We start from the raw sequence: 9,983 nt of genomic DNA, 5'->3' as shown, positions 1-9,983 counted from the left end.
AGATGACTCCGGCACGCCGCCAGGGGAAGTGTGAGCCACTGTTAAAAACAGGCGGTGTGGCCTAGCGGCTAAAAGTCCTCGCCTTGAACGCCCCAGGATCCCATATGGGCGCTGGTTCTTATCCCGGCAGCTCCACTTCCCATCCAGCTCCCTGCTTGTGGCCTGGGAAAGCAGTCGAGGACGGCCCAAAGCTTTGGGACCCTGCACCCGCGTGGGAGACCCAAAAGAGGTTCCTGGTTCCCGGCTTCTGATCGGCATAGCACCGGCCATTACGCTCACTTGGGGAGTGAATCACCGGACGGAAGATCTTCCTCTCTGTCTCTCCTCCTCTCTGTATATCTGACTTTGTAATAAAAAATAAATAAATCTTTAAAAAATAAAATAACCAACTCTCCAAGTGGTCGATATGGCTCAGGAGATCACATGCTACAAAGTGACAGGGCCAGGTATGGTGGGTGTCGATGGCGGCCTGGGGCCTACAGCCCACACCGCGGCTCTCCGTCCACGCTTGCTGCCCCCAGGCCATCATGGATATCTTGTGAAGTTGGATGCCCCGGCTCCAATGCTCCTGGACTTGGGGAATCCTAAAGATGTTTTGGAGAACTCAGAAGTTCAAGTCTGTCAGGGCTGAACTGTGACCTGCAGAGGCAGGATCTGTTAATCCTCACATGACCAGAAAGCCCGTGCGAGGTGATGGGGCCACGTGGGGCTGGGGGTCAAGGTCCACCAGCATCTTCCCCTGTCAAAGAATTCCAACAATCCTCAAGGTTGGGATGAAGCCCACTTTCCATGGACATCAGAGGTCAGGATCAGGAGAGGGAATAATCAGGCAACTCAAAGGGATAGTTTGAGTTGCCAGCAGGGTGCACGTCAAGGGAAATGTGGTATTTCTCCTCTGCCCAGTGGGCTACTCCGCAGCCAGCAAAATGACATTCCTGAAACCTCTGAAAATGGGGCTGGCAGGGGATTTGAGGAGGAGTCAGAGAACCAAGCCTGGGGGACCAGCTCTGGGGTAAGACTGTGCAGACGTCCCAGTGAGCGGGAGAGGGAGCAGCCAGCTCTGTGTGGACTTACAGAAGGAGCTGCCCACAGAGTGGAACTAGGAGGACTTGCTGACACTCCTGATGGATGCTCAATTACTGTGATGACCAGAGGCTCCGAAGGCCAAACACGGTAGATGGCAGGTCACCCTGGGAAGGAAGATGAGGAGAATGCCCAGATCTTAACTGCCTCGGGGCCTGAGGAGCAGGGAAGGGTGTTCTCAACCCAGCCCTTCCCATGACGCCTGTGGAGGACCCGGAGACTACTGGGTGACAAGGTGGGGATGGGGCAGGGTGGATCTCTCCTACAAGTCCTTGCTGCCACAATAGGCCAAAGCTGCTGGTGCTGAGCAATTGGCACGACTCTTTACATATGGAAAATTCAGGCCCGGCGCGGTAGCCTAGTGGCTAAAAGTCCTTGCCTTGCACATGCCGGGATCACATGTGGGCACTGGTTTGTGTCTCCGCTGCTCCAGTTCCCATCCAGCTCCCTGCTTGTGGCCTGGGAAAGCAGTGGAGGATGGCCCAAAGCCTTGGGACCTTGCACCTGCATGGGAGACCCAGAAGAAGCTCCTGGCTCCTGACTTTGGATCGGCTCAGCTCTGGCCGTCATGGCCACTTGGGGAGTGAGTCAGCAGATAGAAGATCTTCCTGTCTCTCCTCTCCTCTGTACATCTGACTTTCCAATAAAGCATAAATAAATCTTTGAAACAAAGAAATGGAAAATTCCAGTTTCAGCGGGGCCCATGTCCCCACCTCCAGGGACCCCATGCCTCATCTCAGCGTTGGGCAGTGAAGTTTAGTCTCAGAGTGAAGGATGTTGCCACAGCAGCCGGTGGGTACCGAGCACCCACTATGTACATGGCGCAGAGTCGCCAGGGACCTCATCTCACCTCATTAAAACTCACCAGACAGGGGTGGACAGGCCTCTGTGTACTCATGTCAGCTTAGTGGCTCACCCCAGCGCCAGTGGCAGGGAGGGAATTCAAACCGTGGTCTCTCTGGCCTTCAGCTCCACTCTAGGCAGGGGCCTAGGAATTATCAACCAGAGCCCTGAGAGCAAGAAAACACATCTCCTTTATCTGCTGCCGTCAGCTCATACATAATCAACCAGAGAAAGAAAACCAGTTAGGATAGGACCTGGTGTGATGGCTCAATTTGCTAATCCTCCCCTCGCAGGTACTGGGATAGTACACAGTGCCAGTTTGTGTCCGGGCAGCTCCACTTCCCATCCAGCTCCCTGCTCGTGGCCTGGGGAAGCAGCAGAGGATGGCCCAAAGCCTTGGCACCCTGCACCTGTATGGGAGACCTGGAAGAAGTTCCTGGCTTTGGATCAGCTCAGCTCCAGGCACTGCAGTCATCTGGGACAGTAAACCAGCATATGGAGGATCTTTCTGTTTCTCCTCTCTGTAAAACTGCCTTTCCGGTAAAATTAAGACTTCTTTTTTTAAAAGAAAATCCAGTTAGGATAAAAAAAAAAAGTAGCAGAGCTCAAAACCGCATGCCTGCTCTATTCCATGGACTCTGTGCACTGGCAGGCCCCACTCATGGACAGAGTGATGCCTTTGTCTTCTTGCTGTTGAATCATAGGATATTGAACGTACAAAGTTCACAAATTCTAAAGATTCAAGAGCTTGGGACGTGTGGCTCTTGGGAATCTGGCCAAAGAGTCGCTAGCAGCCAGGCACTCGATGCAACAGGCTCTGCTCAACCAGACCCAGACTGCTTCTCTGTTGGTGCCAGCAAAGCCTCTTTATACAGCAGACAGCCTCTAAGGATGCGCATGCCTGTGAGGGTTCAAGGGCAGGGATGTATTTGATGGCTGAAATTCGAACAAGGAAGCTAAAAAGAATAGAGGCAAAAGACTTCATGAACATTTAACAGCAACAACAACAACAAAAAAACACATGGTTAAGGCATCTGTTCTGTTCATGCAACAGCTGTTGCAGGAGCCCAGGGCTGTTGCAGGATGCTGGGGTGTTGCAGGGGATGACACAGTGACGGCTCCTGACCTCAGAGAGTTCCCATTCTAGCAGGGGCAGATGGACAGTGGAAGGGCAGAGGGTAGAGAGAGGAGAGCAGGGTTTCCCTCAGTGTCAGCCCGGCAGCCTCAGTGGTGGCACAATGGAGACAGCCACCTGCAAGTTTGTGGGGTAGGGGACAGCTGGGGTGAAAGGAGCAGCCAGTGCAAAGGCCCTGCAATGGAATCTCCCTGGCCAGGGCAGAGTGGGGGTGATTCTAGGCTCTGGGAGGTGGACACTATGATAGGGGAGTCTCAGCAAGTCTCTCTGTTCCTTGAATTCCTCCCTGCAAACTGGATCATGGTGGCCACCATGTCCTTGCCATAGGTCAGAGAGCTGTTGAGGTCATAGATACGAACCTGCTTACTTCTGTGATGCCCACAGCAGCCCTCGCCCTAGCAGCATCACTTGGGAACCTATAAGAAACGCAGAGCTCTCAGGCCCTGAACCTGCCACTGTGATGCTGGGATCCTGAGGTCCACGCTTCCCAGGCCCTCCCCCAGAGCACTGCTATAAAATTCCTCACTCGGGTCCGGCACAGTGGCCTAGTGGCTAAAGTCCTTGCCTTCAATGCCCCAGGATCCCATATGGGCGCCGGTTCTTATCCCGGCAGCCCTGCTTCCCATCCAGCTCCCTGCTTGTGGCCTGGGAAAGCAGTTGAGGATGGCCCAAGGCTTTGGGACCCTGCACCCGCGTGGGAGACCCAGAAGAGGTTCCTGGTTCCCGGCTTCGGATCGGCGCAGCACCGGCCGTTGCACTCACTTGGGGAGTGAATCACCGGACGGAAGACCTTCTTCTCTGTCTCTCCTCTCTGTATATCTGACTTTGTAATGAAAGTAAATAAATCTTTAAAAAAAAATTCCTCACTCACCCCAAGGCCCTACTTGCCCACTGTTCCCTCAGAGGCCATCCTCTAGCAAGCTCACTTCTGTTCCTCCCCCCCCCCAGACCACAGGGGAGCTTCCTCCCACCCCCAAGTGGCACCAGAAAGAGTTGGGAGTCAATCACTTTGGCCACATCCCGCGAGGCACCTGCAGGTGGATGCCCTGCCCATGTCCCAGTGCATTCCCAGCTACACCTGTACCCTTGGGGCCTTAGGACCGCCTTGGTGATGGCTCAGCTGCCCACGGCTTTGCAAGTGGCCAGACACCCTGTGGCCTTCCAGTGGGCACTGCTCTCACTCAAGCTGGGGAACACAAGGGATTTAAAGGTAGCCAGAGTTTGGTTTCTGGCTCCTCCACTCTCCAGCTGGGATTCTTCTGGGAACTCAGTTTTTCCTCCTTTAAACACAGGTGATGATACCCATTCCCAAGGGCTTGCAGCAAGGACTGCAAAATGCTCCTATGAGCAAAGCCTAGAGCGATCCCTGCCAACAAGTGGCAGCTACGTAATGGAAAGCGGGGCTCTCTGCCAGGCCAGTGTTGTGGCATAGCTGGGTGAGCTGCCTCTTGGAACATCCCATCCCATGTCGCAGTGCCCTGGCTTGAGTTCTGCCATCACTTTGGACCTGAAGTGCAGCTGGGAGGCAGCAAATGATGGGTCAAGTACTTGTGTCCCTGCCACTTCCTGTGAGACGCCTCTAGCTGTTGCATGCATTCAGGGAGTGAGCAGCAGAGAGATCTCTATCTCTTTCCCTTATCATGCTGCCTTTTAAATAAATAAATAAAAAGAAAAGAAACTATATCCCTCTGAGCCCTTCTCATCATGCCCCCTGCCTTCCCTGCTCCTCCTACCCACCTGCAATGTACCCCTTTCCCCAGCCACACAAGGCCCTGCCCATGCTGTGCCCTCTGTCCCACAGGCTTCTGCCCCTTCGCCCAGACAAAAGATCTCTCCTTATCCATCCTTTCCGTTCATCCTGCCTGCCCTCTCCTCTCTCCTCCTCCTTGCTCTCCCGCCTCCCATTGGATCCCTCATTAGTGAGTGAGAACAAAGTCTAGTACTTAATTTATGTCCAAATCCTAGGTCTGGATCTTGGTGGGGGTTTCACAGATATTGGTGGAGTGAAGCTTAGGAGTGAATTTTTAAAAAGAATTAGAACGACCAGTGTTGTGGCACAGCAGCAAAGCTGCCATCTGCAATATCCATACTGGCATTTTGGTGTCAGTGGGTAAAGAAGAGGAGGTTCAGAGATGTGTTCAATTCACTCCACGTCACACAGCAGGCATGCCTGGGGATCTGTAGATGAGAACGCCTCCGTGAGAGGGGTGGATGCTATGGACAGAGCATGCAAGCTTGGGGCATGGCCCTTGTGCCTCTGCTGGTCCTGGACACAGAGCATCCAGGGTCTGTCCCAGCAGACCCTGCCGCTGTGCCTGCCCCCGGTGGCCCCTGATGGTCATGGATTAGCCCAGGGACCCTGGGGACAGGGGAAGGAACATCTGGATTCAGTTACAAGGCCTAGCTGGGAGTCTGGGGGTGGCAACTCTAAGCCAACCAAGCAATGGACCTAAACGAATTTCAGGACCCATGCAGGACCCTTGCACAAGCAGACGAGAAGCTGTAGATCTGGGCCTGGCAGGGAGGTGGGATCGGAGAAGACCTCTGGACCCTTCCTGAGCTTGGGGCTGGCAGGAGGTAGGATTATGGAATTCGTTCGGGAGCTGACATGGTGACCCACGGCAATGTCCTATCCGTGTCCTTCACCATGTTTCAGCGGAATGCTGGCACCAGGAACTCCCTGGGAATGTGGTTTGGTTTAGGGGCCGGCTCGGGAGAAGAAGTCAAATCAAATTCAGCTTGAAATTCCAGGCTGGTCACAGTTGCCCAGGAGAAGGTAACAGCGAGGCCAGGAGGGGTCAGGCAGGTCGAGGGTCCTCCCCTGAGGCCCTGGGATGGACAAAGGGCTTCCTGGGGCTCAGGCTGCTCCCTTTCTGGGGAACCAAAGATCCGCAGACTAGGGGGAACCCCCGCAGAAGAGTGCATTCTTCAAAGCTCTCCCTGTATGCTTTTCCTGAAAACACTGCAGAGAGGTGTGGCAAGTGCCCATTTGCCAGATGAGAAGACTGAGGCTCAGAGAGGGCAAGTGAAGAAGCAGCTTCCTCAGAGAGGACCTGAAACTGAATCTGAAAAGAGATAGGAAGTAGAGACAGCATTTGAGGAGAAAGGAGCCCAGCATGAGCAAAACCAAGGAGGCAAGACGGCCCTAGTGCTGGAAGGGTGGCTGCAGGGCAGCGGGGAAGGGACTGGGGGCAAGAATTCTGACTGGAGAGGGGACTGTTGGTGAAGAGCTCTGACTGGCAGTGAGTGCTTGGATGGGGTCTCAGGGCCCTGGTTGTCATTGAAAGCTCCTATTTAAGGACAGGCATCGTGGCACAGCACGTTAAGTCGCGGCATGAGGCGCTGTGCGTAAACCTGTGGCACCAGTGTTCCACATGAGCACTGCTGACTGAGGTCCCGACTGCTCTGCTTCTCATCCAGCTCCTTGCTCATGTGCCTGGGATAGCAGTTGAGGGTGGCCCAAGTGCTTGGGCAGGGCCCCCGAGCCCACGTGGGAGACCTGAAGGAAACTCATGGGTTTGGATCAGCCCACCTCTGACCATTGGAGCTATTTGAGGAGTCAACCAACAGATGGAAGATTCTCTCTCTCTCTCTCTCTCTCTCTCTCTTCCTCTCTGTCACTTTGTCTTTAAAATAAGTACAAGTTTTTTTTTTAAGGTTTACTTTTATTGGAAAGGAAGATTTACAGAGAGAAGGAGAGAAAGATCTTCCATCCACTGGTTCACACCCCAAATGGTCATAACAGCCAGTGCTGAACCAACCCAGAGCCAGGAGCTTCTTCCCGGTCTCCCATGCAGGTGCAGGGTCCCAAGGCTTTGGGTCATTCTCTGCTGCTTTCCCAGGCCACGAGCAGGGAGCTGGATGGGAAATGGAGCTGCTGGGACATGAACTGGTACCCGTATGGGATGCTACACTTGGAGGTGAAGAATTAGCCTGTTGAGCCACACCTGGCCCCAAATGTTGTTTAAAAGGAAGAAAACCTATCAGGCCTTGGCATGGGTAGAGCTACGTCATCATGAAGGTCATCAGTCCAGTGCTCATGAAAGCAGCTGAAGAAAACAGAGTGAATGGCAGAAGGCAGCCAAGGGAGGGCTGTGCTGGCCACCTCCTCAATGAATGGGCTCCGGTACAGGAGTGAGGCGACACTAAGAAAGACAAAGAGCTTTCTCGTGGCAATGCAACCTGATGCTGACCAAGAGCATCCATGTGCTGAGACATCACAACATGAGAAGCCTCTGTGTCAACATCCCATTGGGCGCAAAAGGGGACGAGGCACACAGTCCACTGGAGGCAAGGGCATGGAGCTACGTGTTGAGGTCTTTTTGCTCCTCCAACAGGGAGCTTCACCAGTCTGTGCTGCTTCCTAACAAATTCACGGGGCAGGTGACAACAGCCCTGGTTGGTTCAGTACCGAGGGTGTTGGTACCTGAACGGGTAGAGCTGGACACCAAAGCCCTGGCACTCAGCTTCTTACCTTTCCCCATCTATCTCAGCCAAGCCCGCCCTCAAGACGCTGGGCTCTGTGGGATAAGCTCTGCATCAAGTCTGTGCCAGATAACCCTGGAGCAAGTGGGCATAGATGGTGGCAGGAGCACACGTCCCCTCCTGGGCTGCGGTGGAATGTCAGGACAAGACACAGACATGGGTACAGAGATGATGGCACCGCTGCTTATGGACTATGATCCTGGGCTTTGGAATCAAACTGATCCAAGCTCTTCTTTGCACCTGCTGCTTGACCTTGCCAAAACGTTTCACCTTCTCTGAGCCCTGGGTTCCTGGTCTGTACACTAGGAATAGAGTGTCTCCCTTTAAGGTTTTGGAGAGCATCACGCGCAGCTGTAAATATTTGTGGCTTTGCCCTGGGATGGGCACTGAGCAGGTGTTCAGGACATCATGGTCTGGCCAGAGCCTGAAAACTGGACTCAGTGACCGTGTCCCGCCACAGCGGATGCTGAGTCCTGACAGCTCCTTGCAGTGGCCATGACTGTGTGCTCCGAGGCTAGTGCCTGCTGTTGGGGCCCTCTGACCACCCTTTATCCTGTTGGGACAGCAGGTGTTCTTAACTTGCATGTGGACCCCAGGTGAGACCTTACCGGGGTCCAGGGTGAGGGCTGACATGACATTGGTGGTGGCAGGGATGGTGATAAGGAGGATGGTGGAAGTGTTGAGAACAGAGGGGAACCGAGTAAGGAGGCTGTGATCCGGGTCCTTCCCCCTCCTGCCTCCTGCATTCTGAAAAACCCCCGAAAACAAGGGAGCCTCCTCCTGTACCCAGAGGTGTCTGTCTTGGCTCACTAGCTTTCAGCAGCCTTGGAGACGCTACCATGCCATCCCAGTTCACGGAGGAGGGAGCGCTGGCCCCAATCTCATAGCTGTAAGAAGTGACAGCATCAAGATTTGAACTCGGCTCTGCCTGACTCCAGGCCAATGCATCTGATTTCCTCCAGCCTGGGGTGCTTTTCCAGGAGTCAGCTCAGGTTTCAAGAGTGGAATTTCAGGGAACCCTGCAATATTTAAGGATTTTTCATAAGAGCTTAGCAGTGTGGAGAAAGCGCTCTTAAAGGGACACATTGTTGGTCGGCTTGTTTGTTTTTCAGATTTATTTCTTTGACAGAGTGACAAGAGATAGGGGAGGAGAGATAGAGAAAAAAGAGGAATTTTCTATCTGCTGATTCACTCCCCAGATGGCCACAGCAGCCAGGACTGGGCCAAGCCAAAACCAGGGACCTGGGGCTTCTTCCAGGTCTCCTGTGTGGGTGCAAGACTCCAAGCACTTGGGCTACCTCTTGCTGCTTTCCCAGGCACATCAGCAGGGAGCTGTATTGGAAGTGGAGCAGCCACATTCTTAGGGGATGCTGATGCCACAGCCAGCAGTTTAATGCACTGTGTCATAGGCTGGCACTGTGCTCTCGGTTTTGATGTCTGGTTCAGTTTGATTTGGTTTTGTTGCCAGACAGGCAGATAGACTGAGTGGGATGCAGGAAGGAGCGCCTGCTCACTGGGTCATCATTAAATGCTCATAGCAGCCTGGGAGTTAATACTGGGACTGATCCAGGAGTCAGGGAGTCCATCGGGGGCTCCCACAGGACCGGCAGGGACCCAGCCTGGGAGCCATCACCAGGCATTGGTGGCACACTGGCCTCTGGCTCTTGGCACTGTGAGGTTCTGGAAGGCAGGGGCCATTTGGTCAAGTGTAACATTGGAAGACACAGATAGCCCTGTCTCCATGCACCAGCTTCAGCCAGGAAGTCATTGCCAAGGCCAGATGGGTCTCTACGTGCAAGGCTGTACCCAGCTTTGATGGCTGAGACATGAGTTCCGTGCTTACTGCCTGGAGTTGGCACAGTCTGTCAGCCCAGCCCCCTGGGGGAGGCAGCCACATTCTGGAGCAGACTGTGGAGATCCAGGAAACAGGGCTTTTTGTTTGTTTGTTTGTTATTTTGGTTTTTTGATTGTTTTGACCTAGCCTTTTGGTCATCCACTAAGCTTTTGCTCAGTGAGGTAAGTGAGCACAACAGGTGCATGGTGACTGCGGAAATGGAATTCTCGCTTCAAGTCCCTGCTGCTCTGTTTTTGATCCAGCTCCCTGCTCAGGCACCTGGGAAAGCAGCAGGACATGGCCCAAGTGCTTGGGTCCCTTTACCCACGTGGCACATCTGGAGAAAGCTCCCAGTTCCTGGCTTCAGCCTGGCCCAGCCCCAGCCATGACAGCATTTGAGAGTTGAACCAACAGGTGGAAGATTTCAATCACTCTGTCTTTCAAATTAAAAGAAAATTTAAAAGTTACTTGTCCAATGTGCTTTTTGGGGAACTCCCTAAGTTATGACCTGTTGGCCTGTCTTGCCAGGATAAAGCCCCCAAGTCAGCCAAGCTCAATGAGATGGGTTCGTAGTATCGTCATACAACTCTATGGTTGCAGGCT

Source organism: Ochotona princeps, chromosome 2 (assembly GCF_030435755.1).
Source record: "Ochotona princeps isolate mOchPri1 chromosome 2, mOchPri1.hap1, whole genome shotgun sequence".
Classification (NCBI taxonomy): Eukaryota; Metazoa; Chordata; class Mammalia; order Lagomorpha; family Ochotonidae; genus Ochotona; species Ochotona princeps.
Note: the sequence above shows the minus strand (reverse complement) of the source record.